Source organism: Oncorhynchus clarkii, chromosome 4 (assembly GCF_045791955.1).
Source record: "Oncorhynchus clarkii lewisi isolate Uvic-CL-2024 chromosome 4, UVic_Ocla_1.0, whole genome shotgun sequence".
Classification (NCBI taxonomy): Eukaryota; Metazoa; Chordata; class Actinopteri; order Salmoniformes; family Salmonidae; genus Oncorhynchus; species Oncorhynchus clarkii.
The window spans coordinates 13,862,757-13,881,470 of record NC_092150.1 but is presented as its reverse complement, the minus strand read 5'-3'; positions in this window follow the sequence as shown (position 1 = coordinate 13,881,470).

Below are 18,714 nucleotides of genomic sequence, written 5' to 3'. Positions count from 1 at the left end.
GAGCTTGGACAATTTCCTAAAGAATAATGGGCAAATATTGTACAATCCTGGTGTGCAAAGCTCCGAGACTTACCCAGCTGTTATCATTGCCAAAGGTGATTCTAACATGTATTGACTCAAAAGTGTGAATACTTACTGTATGTAAATTAGATATTTTCAAACATTTCTAAGAATATGTTTTCACTTTGTCATTAGACAGCAGCATACTACCCTGCATACCACTGCTTGCTTGCTTCTGAAGCTAAGCAGGGTTGGTCCTTGTCAGTCTTTGGATGGGAGACCAGGTTCTGCTGGAAGTGGTGTTGGAGGGCCAGTAGGAGGCATGCTTTCCTCTGGTCTAAAAATGGCAGAAATTGGGGACATTGCCCTGTGTAGGGTGCTGTCTTTAGGATGGGACATTAAACGGGTGTCCTAACACTAAGTGGTCACTAAAGATCCCATGGCACTTATTGTAAGAGTAGGGGTGTTAACCCCAGTGTCCTGGCTAAATTCCCCATCTATCCTTTGTAATATCATGGCCTAATCATCCCCTGCTTACAATTGGCTTATTCATCCCCCTACTCTCACCTGTAACTATTCCCCAGGTTGTTGTTGTCAATGAGAATGTGTTCTCAGTCAACTTACCTGGTTAAATAAATTATGGGGTAGATGGGTGAGAATTTTTATTTATTTAATCCAAATTGAATTCAGGTAGTAACACAACAAAATGTGGAATTAGTCAAGGGGTATGAATACTTTCTGAAGGCACTGTATCTACCTCTATCTATCCAGTATCCCTTCACATTGTAAATATGGTACTGGAACTGATCCTGTATATATTATGCTTGCTTACTTTATAGTGTTTTTCTTATTTTTATATATTGTGTGTTTTTGATTTACCTTGTTATTTTTAGTATTACATTGTTATTGATTACTGCATTGTTGGGGTTAGAGCTTGCAATAAATGCATTTCACTGTACTTGTGCATGTGACATTACAACTTGAATGAGTGGTTTTGGGTGGATTTTTCCTTTAATCTTATAGAATACTTGTTCACTTGTGCTTTATGGCACAAACTGTATTTTTTTTTTAACTGTAATTTTATCGTAAGTTACCGGCTACTGAGTCACGGTGAAAATAGTGGAAACAACTTTTAATGTATTTCTGCAGCTGAACTGTATTTTTACATTACATATACTGTACAACAACTGCATTCAGAAGGGAAAAATGAATTCTAATTCCAATCATTTTCAATACTGGAGCATTTGGAATTTGGTTCACTTTTCTGATTTGACTGAAACTTAAATTGAATTGACCTCAACATTGGTCAGCATACTTGGGATGCAACCACACCTAGGATTTGAACTCACAACCCCTTGGATGCCAGGAACCTGAATTTCCAAACAGAGGTTGGCCACACATTTATTGGCAAGAATACATTTCTGCACTTTTCTAAAAGTTGCTCGGAATCAAGTTAATAATCGTGCAATTATCTGACAATACCAACGAAAAAGTAGTTCAGAGACTCTTGACATTCGTAACCATGTTGGAGGTGGGAATTTACCAGTGAAGTCGTAAATAAATACCAGTTCGATATATTCATGTGCATCAACCATAAACTAAAAGTACAGCTATCATGCTTGTAAACAAATTATGGAGTTTTAAAACCATATTAATAGTTTGCATTTTCGGCTTAACTGACAAATGCTGTTCTCAAGGTAATTTAGTAGCTGATATCAGCATGTGGGGGAAGTCAGTGCTCAGGGATGGTAGATGCATTTCCGACTAATATTTACCAGTTGGAGGGTCCTTCAAGTGTATTTTTCCCAGTCGTATGTGGTAAATTCCCACTGCCCACAAATGCAGGATTAGGTACAATCATTACTGCACTTTGAAATGTAGGTAGGGGCAATGTGCTGTCGGGGGCTCATTAGATAATTTGGGGGCATGTTCTGAAATATGTTGTATTTGTGCCAACCTTCAGTAGAAGTGTTGTACCAATTTAAGTGGTTTTATCGTTATGTTGAAGGTCGAGCATCTCTTTTGACACTGTCAGTTCTGCACTATTTGTAAGTCCTTGTGACAATCAAGAACTGCACTGTTAATAAGTTACCGTCTTTCTTCCAAAAGCTTAATGGCAGCTGGTTCACAGGAAGTTAATGTTTAATTTTCAGTAACTTACTATCCACTAGTTGGTACCTGGTAGGTAAGTGAGTGTTACAATAATATGGGAACTAGCTACAGTATTGTAAAGTATTTAAGTAAAAATACTTTAAAGTACTATTTAAGTTAATTTTTTCGGTATCTGTACTTTACTATTTATATTGTTGTCAACTTTTATTTAATTCCTGAAGATTTTTTAAAACTTTTTGCGCCATACATTTTCCCTGACACCCAAAAGTACATTTTTAAATGCTTAGCAGTACAGGAGAATGGTCCAATTCATGTTCTCATCAGGAGAACATCCCTGGTCATCCCTACTGCCTCTGATCTGGCGGACTCACTAAACACAAATACTTTTTTGTAAATTATGTCTGAGTGTTGTAAAAGTGCCCCTGTCTACCCATAAATAAAAAAGTAAAGAAAATGGTGGCTTCTGATTTTCTTCATATAAGGAATTTTACATCATTTATAATTTTACTTCCGATACTTAAGTATATTTTAGCAATTACATTTACCTTTGATTTTTACTCAAGTAGTACTTACTGGGTGACTTTTTTACTTTTACTTCATTAATATACTATTAAGGTATCTTCACTGTTCCTCAAGAATGACAATTGGGTTCTTCTTTCACAACTGACTAGCTATGAATGAAATATCATATGGCTGTTTGGTATTACATGCACTTATGTCAGCCTATAACACAGCTGCAGATGTGACAGTATACAAGCAAAATATTTATGAACAGAATACAACAGAACACATTAATTGGGATGACGTTACCTTTCATGGGAGACCAGAAGAACTAGCTGAAAGCAATGCCCCGAATAAGCCTCTCCTGCAATATTCTGATAGGCTGCTACAGTATGCTGCCAATCAGCAAGTGATGTACATGTCAACACAAATATCAGTGAAGGCACAGTAGGTTACTGGCAACATATTGGCAGTATGTTATTGTGACTTTCATAATAACTTCCTGACAAGTATTTTCCAGTTAAGAAATTACAAATTCACAGCAACAAGTTACCATTATATTACTGGAAAATGCACAATAAGCACTTTACAGTGCAGCTCATTACTATCACAATCTCTTGCTAATTTTGCAGTACAGTGTCAAATGCATTGCTTGTACTGGCATAACTATCAAACACTTAAACTGCTCCAACACTTCCACTGATGGTTGTCACAAATACACATACATTTAACCACGCCCCCAAATATGTTTTTTTCCTCCTCATCAATCTACCCACAATACCCCATAATGAGAAACCAAAAACAGGTTTTTAGAAATTTTTGCAAATGTATTAAATATAAAAAACTGAGGCCTCCCATGTGGTGCAGCGGTCTAAGTGCTTGAGGAGTCACTACAGACCAGGGTTTGATCCCAGCATGTGTCACAGCCGGCCATGACCGGGAGACCCATGAGGCGGCGCACAATTGGCCCAGCATCATCGGGGTTAGGGGAGGGTTTGGCCGATCGGGATTTCCTTGTCCCATCGCGCTCTAGGGACTCCTTGTGGCGGGCCGGGCGCGTGCAAGCGGCCTATGGTTCCCAGCTGGACGGTGTTTCCTCCGACACATTGGTGTGGCTGGCTTCCGGGTTAAGCGAGCAGTGTGTCAAGAAATAGTGCGGCTTGGCAGGGTTGTATTTCGGAGGACACATGGCTCTCATCCTTCGCCACTCCTGAGTCCGTAGGGGAGTTACAGTGATGGGACAAGACTGTAAGTTCCAATTTGGGTGAAAAAGGGGTAAAAGTACCAAAAACCCCTGGAAATATCACATTTACATAAGTATTCAGACCCTTTATCAGGTACTTTGTTAAAGCACCTTTGGCAGTGATTACAGCCTTGAGTCTTCTTGGTTATGATGCTACAAGCTTGGAGTTTCTCACATTTTTCTCTTCAGATCCTCTCAAGCTCTGTCAGGTTGGATGTGGAGTGTTGCTGCACAGCTATGTTCAGGTCTCTCCAGAGATGTTAGATTGGGTTCAAGTCCCGTCTCTGGCTGGGCCATTCAAGGACATTCAGAGACTTGTCCCGAAGCCACTCGTGCGTTGTCTTGGCTATGTGCTTAGGGTCATTGTCCTGGTGGAAGGTGAACCTTCAGTCTGGAGCTCTCACGCCCTGACCTTAGAGATCCTTATTATTCTCTGTGTTTGGTGAGGTCAGGGTGTGACTCGGGTGGGAAAGTCTATGTTTTCTATTTCTTTGTTTTTGGCTGAGTGTGGTTCCCAATCAGAGGCAGCTGTCTATCGTTGTCTCTGATTGGGGATATGTCCTTTTGCTGTTTTGTGGGATATTGTTTTCTGTTTAGTGTCTGTGCCTGACAGAACTGTTCGCTTTCGTTTTGTCTTTGTTATTTTGTTTGGTGTCATCAATAAAATATGATGTACGCCTACAACGCTGCACCTTGGTCTCCTTCTACCAACGAGAGCCGTTACAGGCGCAGGTTTTCATCCAGGATTACTCTATACTTTGCTCTGTTCCTCTTTCCCTCCCTGACTAGTCTCTCAGTCCCTGCTGCTGAAAAACATCCCCACAGCATGATGCTGCCACCACCATGCTGCACCGTAGAGACGGCGCCAGATTTCATTGAGATGTGACGCTTGGTATTCAGGCCAAAGAGTTCAATCTTGGTTTCATCAGACCAGAGAATCTTGTTTCTCATGATCTGAGAGTCCTTTAGGTGCCTTTTGGCAAACTCCAAGCGGGCTGTCATGTGCCTTTTACTGAGGAGTGGCTTCCATTTGGCCACTCTACCACAAAGGCCTGATTGGTGGAGATGGTTGTCCTTCTGGAAGGTTCTCCCATCTCCACAGAGGAACTCTGGAGCTCTGTCAGAGTGACCATCGGGCAATTGTGTCACATTTATTTCACATGAGATTGTTTTTTCACAGGTGTTCACATGTCACGTGCAGTTTCATGTTCTCACATGTTGACATTTGTATCCCCATGTTGTCACATTAATTTCACATGAAATCATGTTCTCACATGTTGTCAAATGTTGCTTCACATGTTGTCACATTAACCTCACATTAAATCACATGATCACATATGAAATTCATGTGTTTTTTCCATAAGGGAAGGCCCTAAAAATTGTCAAAGTCTCCAACCACCTAAGTCATAGGCGACAAGTGGTACCAGAGCACCAAGTCTGAGACCAAAAGGCTCTTGAACAGCTTCTACCCCCAACAGTTAATCAAATGGCTACCCAGACTATTTGCATTGACCCCCTTTTTTGGAGGGGGCACTGACATTATTGCACTGACTCTATGCACACTCACTGAACTCTACCCACACACTCACAAATACTACACTGACACTCCAACCCACACTTACAAAACACACACACGCATATTGACGACACACACACACACACACGCACGCACGCACGCACGCACACACACACACACACACACACACACACACACACACTTGCCACATACAATGCTGCTACTCTGTTTATTATCTATCCTGATTGCCTAATCACTTTTATCCCTACCTACATGTACACTACCGTTCAAAAGTCTAGGCAGAATTGCAAAGAAAAAGCCATATCTCAGACTGGCCAATAAAAAGAAAAGATTAAGATGGGCAAAAAGAACACAGACAGAGGAACTCTGCCTAGAAGACCAGCATCCTTTTCCAATGATAAATTAGCCTTTTAAACTGATAAACTTGGATTAGCTAACACAACGTGCCATTGGACACAAGAGTGAAGGTTGCTGATAATGAGCCTATGTACAGCTATGTAGATTTTCCATTAGTTTCCATCTACAACAGCTACAACAGCTACAATAGTCGTTTACAACAATGTCTACACTGTATTTATGTTCAATTTGATGTTATTTTAATAGACACAAAAATAGCTTTTCTTTCAAAAACAAGGACATTTCTAAGTGATCCCAAACTGTGATCCCAAACTTTTGAACGGTAGCATACATATTACCTTAATTACCTCAACAACCTCGTACCACTGCACATAGACTCGGTACTCCTCGTTTATAGCGTCATTATTGTTACTTATTTTCTTATTTCCTAATCTTCTCATACATCTTAACTCTGCATTGTTGGGAAAGGGCTCATAAGTAAGCACTGCATTCGCCGCATAAATGGACCAACCTCTGCCTCATAAACCTTATATCCGTGAGGAGGAAGAATTAGATATTTATCTTATGTAGCCTAGGTTTTTGTATCATACTTTTATTCTGAAACTATATTGTCATTATTACTGACAGTACTCCATTAAGACTTTTATTGTGAAGCACTTACTTATTCACAGAATCACATGCGCATGTTGAGAGGGAAAGAGAAAAGTTTCGGATGTTGATAGAATTGCTACTTTACTTGGCTGTGTTCTTGTTATCAGAGAACTAATACAAGATAAAGTACTTTACCAATTGTAACTGTGAGTTATAAGACCCAATAGTCCTCCGGAGGAGATTTAATATAATATCGACAATCCAGAAATTAAGGTTACACTTATATTTGAATAGGGCCCACATGCCATTGTAATTAACTTTTCCTCTGTGTAGCTGTATAGAAAATATCAACAATCAATATTCCCTAATTAGCTGGAGTGTACAGGCTTTGCCTACTGCCTACGGTGGATCCATAAAGATCATTAGAGCTTCAATCTGTTTCATAACCAGGAAAATGGAACACCCTTATCTTTCACACACTTATGTCCCCTATTTTTTTTATGTGAAACAGAGTACAGTCCTGTATACTCTTCTCCACTAATTTACATTGTTTGTATTTCAGGATATATTTAGTTGATGTGACTGTTCTGTGGGCCATGGACATGCTGTATAGATGTGTAATTGAACATGTTGTGTATTGCAATTGGGTACTTGAATGCCAACTCATTAGTAGAAAAAGTGAGTGGTCTGCGACTTTGTGAAAGAGAACAATGTGTGTATATATATATATACATACACACACACACACACACAAACATTGTTTATATATATATATATATATATATGTGTATATATATACATGTGTATGTGTGTGTGTGTGTACGTGCATCACAGCAAAAAATAACTTGAATGCCAGCTCATTTGAAGAGCCTCAGCAGATTCCTCTTTATTAATATGATCTGTGGCTTGACCTTGTCTGCCCTAAAAAAAGTATGTTTGCACATTGTATACGTGTGTGTGTGTGTGTGTCACACCTCATCTCTCCCTGTACAGGGTTGAGAGGTTCAGTTGAGAGCACTCTTAGTACCCTCCTACTCTTTTCTCTTGGGATAATATTCAGGGAACCCAGTTGTGTGTGTGTGTGTGGCGGGGGGCAAATAAAATATGCCAACATAAATTGGAAAGGAAATATGATAGGATAGGTTACCATAACAAACAGTTGCAAAAATGTTGGGATGTGCATAGTTAACATTCAGCTTGTTCATATTGAACTGCTAAAAGCTTTTTTTGTTTTTGTATTATAATTTTGTGATATCTAATTATGATCTTGTCTCATCGCTGCAACTCCCCAATGGGCTCGGGAGAGGTGAAGGTCAAGTCATGCGTCCTCTGAAACATGACCTGCCCCTCTGCATTCTCCTTAACACCCGCCCACTTAACCTGGAAGACAGCGGCACCCATGTGTCAGAGGAAACCGCTCAACTGACGTCAGCCTGCAGGTATCTGACCCGCCACAAGGAGTTGCTAGAGTGCGATGAACCCTGCCCTAAACCAGACAACGCTGGGCCAATTGTGCGCTTCCCTATGGGACTCCCGGTCATGGTTAGTTGTGACACAGCCTGGGATCGAACCCGGGTCTGTATTTATTTTATTTTATTTTTTATTTCACCTTTATTTAATCAGGTAGGCTAGTTGAGAACAAGTTCTCATTTACAACTACGACCTGGCCAAGATGAAGCAAAGCAGTGCGACACAAACAACAACACAGAGTTATAAATGGAATAAACAAACATACAGTCAATAATACAATAGAAAAAGTCTATATACAATATGTGCAAATGAGGTAAGATAATGGAGGTAAGGCAATAAATAGGCCATAGTAGTAAAATAATTACAATATAGCAATTAAACACTGGAGTTATAGATGTGCAAAAGATGAGTGTGCAAGTAGAGATACTGGGGTGCAAAGAAGCAAAATAAATAACTGTATGGAGATGAGGTAGTTGGATGGGCTATTTACAGATGGGCTATGCACAGGTGCAGTGATCTGTGAGCTGCTCTGACAGCTGGTGATTAAAGCTAGTGAGGGAGATATGAGTCTCCAGCTTCAGTGATTTTTGCAGTTCGTTCCAGCCATTGGCAGCAGAGAACTGGAAGGAAAGGCGGCCAAAGGAGGAATTGGTTTTGGGGGTGACCGGTGAAATATACCTGCTGGAGCATGTGCTACGGGTGGGTGCTGCTGTGGTGACCAGTGAGCTGAGATAAGGCGGGGATTTACCTACAAAAGACTTATAGAGGACCTAGAACCAGTGGGTTTGGCATTGAATATGAAATGAGGGCCAGCCAATGAGAGCATACAGGTCAAAATAGGAAGCCAATTCTAGATTTAATTTTGGATTGGAGATGCTTAATGTGATTCTGGAAGGAGAGTTTACGGTCTAACCAAACACTTAGGTATTTGTAGTTGTCCACATATTCTAAGTCAGAACCGTCCAGAACCGAGTAGTGATGCTGGATGGGTGGGTAGGTGTGGGCAGCGATCGGTTGAAGAGCATGCATTTAGTTTTACTTACATTTAAAAGCAGTTGGAGGTCGCGGAAGGAGAGTTGTACGGCATTGAAGCTCGTCTGGAGGTTAGTTAACACAGTGTCCAAAGAAGGGCCAGAAGTTTACAGAATGGTGTCGTCTGCATAAAGGTGGATCAGAGAATCGCAAGCAGCAAGAGCGACATCATTGATGTATACAGAGAAAAGAGTCGGCCTGAGAATTGAACCCTGTGGCACCCCCATAGAGATTGCCAGAAGTCCGGACAACAGGCCCTCCGATTTGACACTGAAATTTACCTGAGAAGTAGTTGGTGAATCAGGTGAGGCAGTCATTTGAGAAACCAAGGCTGTTGAGTCTGCCGATAAGAATGTGATGATTGACAGAGTCGAAAGCCTTTGCTAGGTTGATGAAAAGAGCTGCACAGTCTTGTCTCTTATCGATGGTGGTTATGATATCATTTAGGACCTTAAGCGTGGCTGAGGTGCACCCATGACCAGCTCGGAAACCAGATTGCATAGCGGAGAAGGTACGGTGGGATTCAAAATGGTCGGTGATCTGTTTGTCAACTTGGCTTTCGAAGACCTTAGAAAGGCAGGGTAGGATAGATATAGGTCTGTAGTAGTTTGGGTCTAGGATGTCTCCCCCTTTGAAGAGGGGGATGACCGCGGCAGCTTTCCAATATTTGGGGATCTCAGACGATACGAAAGAGAGGTTGAACAAGCTAGTAATAGGGGTTGCAACAATTTGGGCAGATCATTTTAGAAAAAGAGAGGGTCCAGATTGTCTAGCCCGGCTGATTTGTAGGGGTCCAGATTTTGCAGCTCTTTCAGAACACCAGCTACCTGGATTTGGGTGAAGGAGAAATGGGGGAGGCTTGTGCAAGTTGCTGTGGGGGGTGCAGGGCGGTTTCCCGGGGTGGGGGTAGCCAGTTGGAAAGCATGGCCAGCCGTAGAGAAATGCTCAATTATTGTGGATGTATCAGTGGTGACAGTGTTTCCTAGTCTCAGTGCAGTGGGCAGCTGGGAGGAGGTGTTCTTATTCTCCATGGACTTTTCAATGTCCCAGAACTTTTTTGAATTTGTGCTACAGGATGCAAATTTCTGTTTGAAAAAGCTAGCCTTTGCTTTCCTAACTGCCTGTCTATATTGGTTCCTAAATTCCCTGAAAAGTTGCATATCGCGGGGGCTATTCAATGCTAATGCAGTACGCTACAGGATGTTTTACTGCTGGTCAAGGGCAGTCAGGTCTGGAGTGAACCAAGGCCTATATTTGTTCCTGGTTCTACATTTATTTGAATGGGGTATGCTTATTTAAGATGGTGAGGAAAGCACTTTTAAAGAATAACCAGGCATCCTCTACTGATAGGATGTGTTCAATTTCCTTCCAGGATACCCGGCCCAGGTCGATTAGAAAGGCCTGCTCGCTGAAATGTTTTAGGGAGCGTTTCACAGTGATGAGGGGTGGTCATTTGACTGCAGACCCATTACGGACACAGGCAATGAGGCAGTGATCGCTGAGATCCTAGTTGAAGACAGCAGAGGTGCATTTGGAGGGCAGGTTGGTGAGGATGATATCTATGAGAGTGCCCTCGCTTATGCATTTGGGGTTGTACCTGGTAGGTTCATTGATAATTTGTGTGAGACTGAGGGCATCAAGCTTAGATTGTAGGATGGCCGGAGTGTTAAGCATGTCCAAGTTTAGGTCACCTAACAGCACGAGCTCTGAAGATCAGGCAATCAATTCACATATGGTGTCCAGGGCACAGCTGGGGGCAGAGGGTGGTCTATAGCATGCGTCAACGGTGAGAGACCTGTTTCTGGAAAGGTGGATTTTTAGTAGAAGCTCAAATTGTTTGGGCACAGACCTTGATAGTAAGACAGAACTCTATAGGCTATCTCTGCAGTTGATTGCAACTCCGCCCCCTTTGGCAGTTCTATCTTGTCGGAAAATGTTATAGTTATGTCAGGGTTTTTGGTGGTCTTCCTAAGCCAGGATTCAGACACGGCTAGGACCTCCGGGTTGACAGAGTGTGCTAAAGCAGTGAATAAAACAAACTTAGGGAGGAGGCTTCTAATGTTAACATGCGTGAAACCAAGGCTTGTACAGTTAAAGAAGTCAACAAATGAGAGCGCCTGGGGAATGGGAGTGGAGCTAGGCACTGCAGGGCCTAGATTAACCTCTACATCACCAGAGGAACAGAGGAGGAGTAGTATAAGGGTACGGCTAAAGGCTATAAGAACTGGTCGTCTAGTACGATCGGAACAGAGAGTAAAAGGAGCAGGTTTCTGGGCACGGTAGAATAGATAATATAATATACAGACAAAGGTATGGTAGGATGTGAATACAGTGGAGGTAAACCTAGGCATTGAGTGACGATGAGAGAGATATTGTCTCTAGAAACTTGATTTAAATGAGGTGAGGTCACCGTATGTGTGGGAGGTGGAACTAAAGGGTTAGCTAAGGCTTATTGAGCAGGGCTAGAGGCTCTACAGTGAAATAAGACAATAATCACTAACCAAAACAGCAATGGACAAGGCATATTGACATTAGGGAGAAGCATGCGTAGCCGAGTGATCATAGGGGTCCAGTGAGTAGCTAGGTGGGCTGGAGCCATAGCGATTCAGACATCTAGCGGGCCGGGGCTAGCAAGCTAGCAGAGGGGCCTTAGAGGGACGTCATGACGGAAGATGTCTGTTGTAGCCCCCTGGTGCAGTTATGTCGGCGGACCAGTTGTGGTGGATCCAGCAGGGCTCTGTGTAATAAAAGGGTTCAGGCCAATTGGCAAAATAGGTATAGTGGCCCAAAAATTGGCCGATGGGCCTCTTCAGCGAACAGTCCGATATGCTCTAGACAGCTAGCAGGCTTGCAGATGGGTATTCAGGGGACGTCATGACAGATGAGCCTATTGAAAACCCCCCTCGGGCAGATTACGTCTGTAGTCCAGTCGTGATGTATCGACGGGGCTCCGTATCGGCAGTAAAAGGGGTCCAGGCCAATTGGCAAAATAGGTACTGTAGCCTAAGGAGTGGCTGATGGACCTCTTCAGCTAGCCGGGAGATGGGCCTAGCATAGGCTAGCTCAAGGCTAATTGGTGCTTGCTTCGGGACAGAGACGTTAGCCAGGAGTGGCCACTCGGATAGCAGCTAGCTAGCTGCGACGATCTAGGTGAAAAAGTTCAGAGCTTGTGATAGGAATCTGGAGATATGGAGAAAATTAAGTCCGATATGCTCTGGTTTGAATCGCACTGAGCAGACTGGCAAGAGTTGTCCGGGCTAAAGGTTAGCTGATGGCCGCTAGCAGTGGCTAGCTGACTACTAGCTAGTAGCTAGTAGCTAGTTAGCTGACTAGCTTCTGTTGGGGGTTCCGGTTCTGAAGTAAAGAAAATAGCAGATCCATACCATATTGGGTGAGGCATATTGCAGGAGAGTATGTTGAGGTTAAGAAAAATATTTTTTAAATATGCAAAGAAAAAAGATATATACATGTGACAAGATGAAGATGTCTGACTGCTACGCCATCTTGAATGTAAACAGACACCTCAAGCACTGCGATGCAGTGCCTTAGACCTCTGCGCCACTTGTGAGGCACGCTAAAATATTTTAAAAGTCATTTCTGAGGCCATGATGTATGAGGGAAAATAGTGAACAACTAAAATCACAACTTGATAATAAATGCTTCAAGGTTACATCACTGGAACCCTAACCATAGAACTGAATGGTGATGAAGAATGGTAATGGGGTAGGACCAAGACTGCTGCACTGACATCTCCTACCATGATCAACAGTGACAGACTGAGGATCGATGACTATCAGTGCGGTTTGCCTGCCCACATTATTGGCAGTTGGTTGACGATAACATTGCTGGTGTCATTCAACAAACCCCTAGTGTCATGGAAACCATGTGCCAAGGCAGTGAACCAAATAAATGAGGGAGGATGGTATCTTTAAACCCTTTCTGTGATTTGTAATGTGACCTCATTACTTTAATCCCTATGGGGAGTGTGGCGTTAAAGCAACACCAGAGGAGAATTGAAAAACGTGTAGAACTGTCATGTAGTGAGAAAAAGGAATAGGAATTTAGGAAAACTCATCTACAGTTCAAAGTATTTATAGAGTAGCAATAACAACTATGACTTCCAATATGCCACACACACAAAGGTAGGTCTTGTCAAAACACGAGAATACAACAAAATAACGGCACTAATAGGGTTACTTGGTAGATATGCCACAACCTTCTATTCCATGTCCTTGGTTCTCTTGCTGTCAAATGGGATTTGAAATGAGGCACTATCTCTATATTTCTTATAATTATGTTCAGTGCTAAGGGAAAAGAATGGAAGAATGACTAGAGATAATCAATTTTCCACCTCTGGTCTGACCTCTTTTGAAGAGTCATCTCAAAGTAGTCAATCCGGGGCTTCAAATTCCCTTTTGGCCTAAAGTCAGTTGATTGGCTGCTGTTGAAGCTCCCTGCGAGTGGATTGGACACATATAGTTCATCTTCTGTGGACAGGCCTTTCTTGACAGCCTCAGATCTTGTCCAATTTCCCTTTGTTTGTGGGACAGTTGAATCTGGGACAGGAGGACTCTGGAACTGGTCCATCCCCAATATCAACCCTCATCCACCCCTCTCTTCTCATCCTCCCTTTGAAGGTAGACATTTATTTCCTCAACCTAAGGATTACTACTTTAGCTGGACTGAACAACATTTTTACAAACAGAAACTCAAAGTACTCATTGGAGTAAAATAATAATCGATTTCTGTCAGTGTTTTTTAGCAATGTTATATGGACGGCCAGCTCTCCATCGCATGGAAATTCAATGATACAGCATGAGCATTAGACAATTCTATTTTTCCAATAATGGAGGCTTATCTGATGTCCTGAAAAACTCTCAGTCAAACACCTTGGGGAATTGTTGCTGTTGATATGTTTCTATGCCTGTTGCTTTTGCCCATGTAACATTATCCATGGGTGGAACTTAGGCATCTGAACAGGATGTTTGGTAGCAGTATTGACCTGTAAACTGAACAATATATACAGTACCAGTCCAAAGTTTGGACACAACTACTCATTCAATGGGTTTTCTTTATTTTCATTTTCTACACTGTAGAATAATAGTGAAGACATCAAACAATGAAATAACACATATGGAATCATGTAGTAACCAAAAACAAAAAAAAGTGTTAAACAAATCTAAATATATTTTAGATTTTAGATTCTTCAAAGTAGCTACCCTTTGCCTTGATGACAGCTTTGCACACTCTTGGCATTCTCTCAACCAGATTCATGAGGAATGCTTTTCCAAGAGTCTTGAAGGAATTCCCACATATGCTGAGCACTTGTTGGCTGACTTTCCTTTGCTCTGTGTTCCAACTCATCCCAAAACATCTCAATTGGGTTGAGGTCCGGTGATTGTGGAGGCCAAGTCATCTGATGCAGCACTCCATCACTCTCCTTATTGGTCAAAATTCCCTTACCCAGCCTGGAGGTGTAGCCATGCTGGTTAAGTGTGCCTTGAATTCTAAATAAATCACAGACAGTGTCACCAGCAAAGCACCATCACACCTCCCCCTCCATGATTCATGGTGGGAACTACACATGCAGAGTTCATCCGTTCATCTACTCTGCGTCTCACAAAGACAAGGTGGTTAGAACCAAAAATCTCAAATTTGGACTCATCAGACCAAAGGGCAGATTTCCACAGGTCTAATGTCCATTGCTCATGTTTCTTGGCCCAAACAAGTCTCTTCTTATTATTTTTGTCCTTTAGTAGTGGTTTCTTTGCAGCAATTCGACCATGAAGGCCTGATTCACGCAGTCTCCTCTGAACAGTTGACGTTGAGATGTGTCTGTTACTTGAACACTGACGCATTTATTTGGGCTGCAATCTGAAGTGCAGTTAACTCTAATGAACGTGTCCACTGCAGCAGATGTAACTCTGGGTCTTCCTTTCCTATAGCGGTCCTCGTGAGAGACAGTTTCATCATAGCGCTTGATGGTTTTAGCGACTGCACTTGAAGAAACTTTCAAAGTTCTTGACATTTTCCGTATTGACTGACCTTCATGTCTTAAAGTAATGATGGACTGTTGTTTCTATTTTCTCATTTGAGCTGTTCTTGCCATGATATGGACTTAGCCCTATTTGGTAAAAGACCATCTTCTGTATACTACCCCTACCTTGTCACAACACAACTGATTAACTCAAATGCATTAGGAAGGTAAGAAATTCCACAAATGAACTTTTAACAAAGCATACCTGTTAATTTAAATGCATTCCAGATGACTACCGCATGAAGTTGGTTGAGAGAATGCCAAGAGTGTGCAAAGCTGTCATCAAGGCAAACAGTGGCTTCTTTGAAGAATCTCTCTTTTTGGGGTACTACATGATTCCATAGGTGTTATTTCATAATTTTGTTGTCTTCACTATTATTCTACAATGTTGAAAATAGTAAAAATAAAGAAAAACCCTTGAATGAGTAGATGTGTCCAAACTTTTGACTGGTACTGCATATTTTTTTAATAATTTCTCTGTTTCTACATGTTATGGTTTGCTTAGGGCTGTCCTAACAATAGGCCTACCATTCATCTATGAACCATCCTCTCCAATACTGCTGTACACATGTATATTTCCATAAGTCCTAATGAGTTTGCGTCATCCACTCCACTTCCTGTATTGATCAGTAGAGATGGTTACTCATTGGTGGTTTCTCTCCACTGACCTGCCAGGCCCAGTTGTTTTGAATTTGAGATTAGGCAAAACAGTACCACTGGCTGCCCAAGGCGCATTTGCTATTGTTTATGTATTGTTTATTAAACAGCGAAGAGGAGCTCCAGCATCAAGCTAAACAAAAAGTAGCACATACTCTGCTGTTCTATCGAGCGTGGAATAATGTGCAATGATGTCAGAAGGAAAAAAATCAACTGTGTTTGTTGTTTTGAAGTAACATCTTTGTTGTTCTAATATCACAAATGGACGTGGCGGTTTTCACTGCTACAATTCCAATTCTAAAGGGGAACATCTGGGGAAATAGTTTTCGTTCTTTTCTGGATAGTATGATTTTTTTAAGGAATGCATTATCTTCTGGTTTGACAATGTTCTAAGATGACATTGGAGGAGAAGTTATAGAACATTTTATAAAGTCAATGACGACTGTTGAAAATGTTTGCACATAACACAAGCTTCTCACGTGGTAATACATTGGCACCGAGAAAGTCACTTTTGTCCAGTGATGGATGCAGTGGCAATTTTAGCATGTACATGTTTTTGATGCATGCCAGCCAAGCTAGTACACAAAACAACACTAAACAATATATGAATTGCACTATAACAGCGACAAACGGTTCCGACAAACTTTTAGGTCTTACATAAAGCTGTTCCAACTACAGAGCTTTCTTTTCAGCAACATGGAGTGAATCCTTACCACTGCTACACCTGGTTATCAGTGGAGCCTTGTCTGGCTGCAAAACAGTTCATTCAACCTCATTTATTGCCTTTTTTAAAAACATAGCTGATATGGGTGACTTGCTTAAACAGATGTGGTTTCTACTGACAATTGAGATGCACAAACTATGGCATAAGGGAATGATGAGCGGATAAGAGGCAATAAAGGTTAAATAATAGTTAAATAAAAAATGTAATTAAAAAAAAATTGAAATGAAGACATAAATGAGCGAGCTAAGATGGACGTAGTCAATATAACTATTTGTTCAGCACTTTTGAAATGTACAGCGACAGAATTCAGAACATGCGCCGTTCTTACAGTATTCTCTCTGTCCACCAAGTCAGAACTGTACGATAAATAAAGGGGGCATATAAGCAGACAGCTAAAGCTCTTACAATATTTGATGATGACATTTCTCTAAAACAGGCTATAGGCTACATGTGCACCACTAAATCATAACAGTAGGCTAAGTTATGAGGGGGAAAGGGACCAAGTTATTAGGGTGAGGCACATGGTCTACTAACATACAGTCGTGGCCAAAAGTTTTGAGAATGACACAAATATTTATTTCCACAAAGTTTGCTGCTTCAGTGTCTTTAGATATTTTTGTCAGATGTTACTATGGAATACTGAAGTATAATTACAAGTATTTCATACATGTCAAAGGCTTTTATTGACAATTTCATGAAGCCTATGCAAAGAGTCAATATTTGCAGTGTTGACCCTTCTTTTTCAAAACCTCTGCAATCCGCCCTGGTATGCTGTCAATTAACTTCTGGGCCACATCCTGACTGATGGCAGCCCATTCTTGCATAATCAATGCTTGGAGTTTGTCAGAATTTGTGGGTTTTTGAGGATTGCCCACAAGTTCTCAATGGGATTAAGGTCTGGGGAGTTTCCTGACCATGGACCCAAAATATTGATGTTTTGTTCCCCGAGCCACTTAGTTCTCACTTTTGCCTTAAGGCAAGGTGCTCCATCATGCTGGAAAAGGCATTGTTCATCACCAAACTGTTCCTGGATGGTTGGGAGAAGTTGCTCTCCGAGGATGTGTTGATACCATTCTTTATTCATGACTGTGTTCTTAGGCAAAATTGTGAGTGAGCCCACTCCCTTGGCTGAGAAGCAGCCCTACACATGAATGGTCTCAGAATGCTTTACTGTTGGCATGACACAGGACTGGTGGTAGCACTCACCTTGTCTTCTCCGGACAAGCTTTTTTCCGTATGCCCCAAACAATCGGAAAGGGGATTCATCAGAGAAAATGACTTTACCCCAGTCCTCAGCAGTCCAATCCCTGTACCTTTAGCAGAATATCAGTCTGTCCCTGATGTTTTTCCTGGAGAGAAGTGACTTCTTTGCTGCCCTTCTTGACACCAGGCCATCCTCCAAAAGTATTTGCCTCACTGTGCGTGCAGATGCACTCACACCTGCCTGCTGCCATTCCTGAGCAAGCTCTGTACTCTTGGTGCCCCGATCAATCAACTTTAGGAGACGGTCCTGGTGCTTGCTGGATTTTCTTGGGCGCCCTGAAACCTTCTTCACAACAATTGAACCTCTCTCCTTGAAGTTCTTGATGATCTGATCAATGGTTGATTTAGATGCAATCTTACTGGCAGCAATATCCTTCCCTGTGAAGCCCTTTTTGTTTAAAACAATGATGACGGCACGTGTTTCCTTGCAGGTAACCATGGTTGACAGAGGAAGAACAATGATTCCAAGCACCACCCTGATTTTGAAGCTTCCAGTCTGTTATTCGAACTCAATCAGCATGACAGAGTGATCTCCAGCCTTGTCCTCGTCAACACTCACACCTGTGTTAACGAGAGAATCACTGACATGATGTCAGCTGGTCCTTTTGTGGCAGGGCTGAAATGCAGTGGAATTTTTTTGGGGGGGGGGATTCAGTTCATTTGCATGGAAAAGAGGGACTTTGCAATTAATTGCAATTCATCTGATCACTCTTCATAACATTCTGGAGTATATGCAAATTGCCATCATACAAACTGAGGCAGCAGACTGTGAAAATTAATATTTGTGTCATTCTCAAAACTTTTGGCCACGACTGTTACACATTTTGTTACTTTCTTAGCTACAGTTTACAAATCTCCCTGGCATATAATATAATTTATGCAGCAGCATACAATACATTTTTGGCTTCACCATTGTTGTGCTGTGCTCACTTGAACAGGAAAGTGGTGCAGCGGTCCTTCGTGTGAGCAAATTTTGTCATACAACTGGGAACTCTGGAGAAAAACAAGGTTGAATCATGACGTTAGTGATCTTCACGTCGGAGCTCTAGAAATAGGCCCGAGTTCCTGACTTGGAATTCCGAGTTGGATGACCATTCAAAATATATTTTCCCAGTTGCAGCTAGTTTTCCCAGTCCCGAATTTCCAGAAAATGACAGAAGTCATGCTGGATTGACGGCATGGCCAAAGTA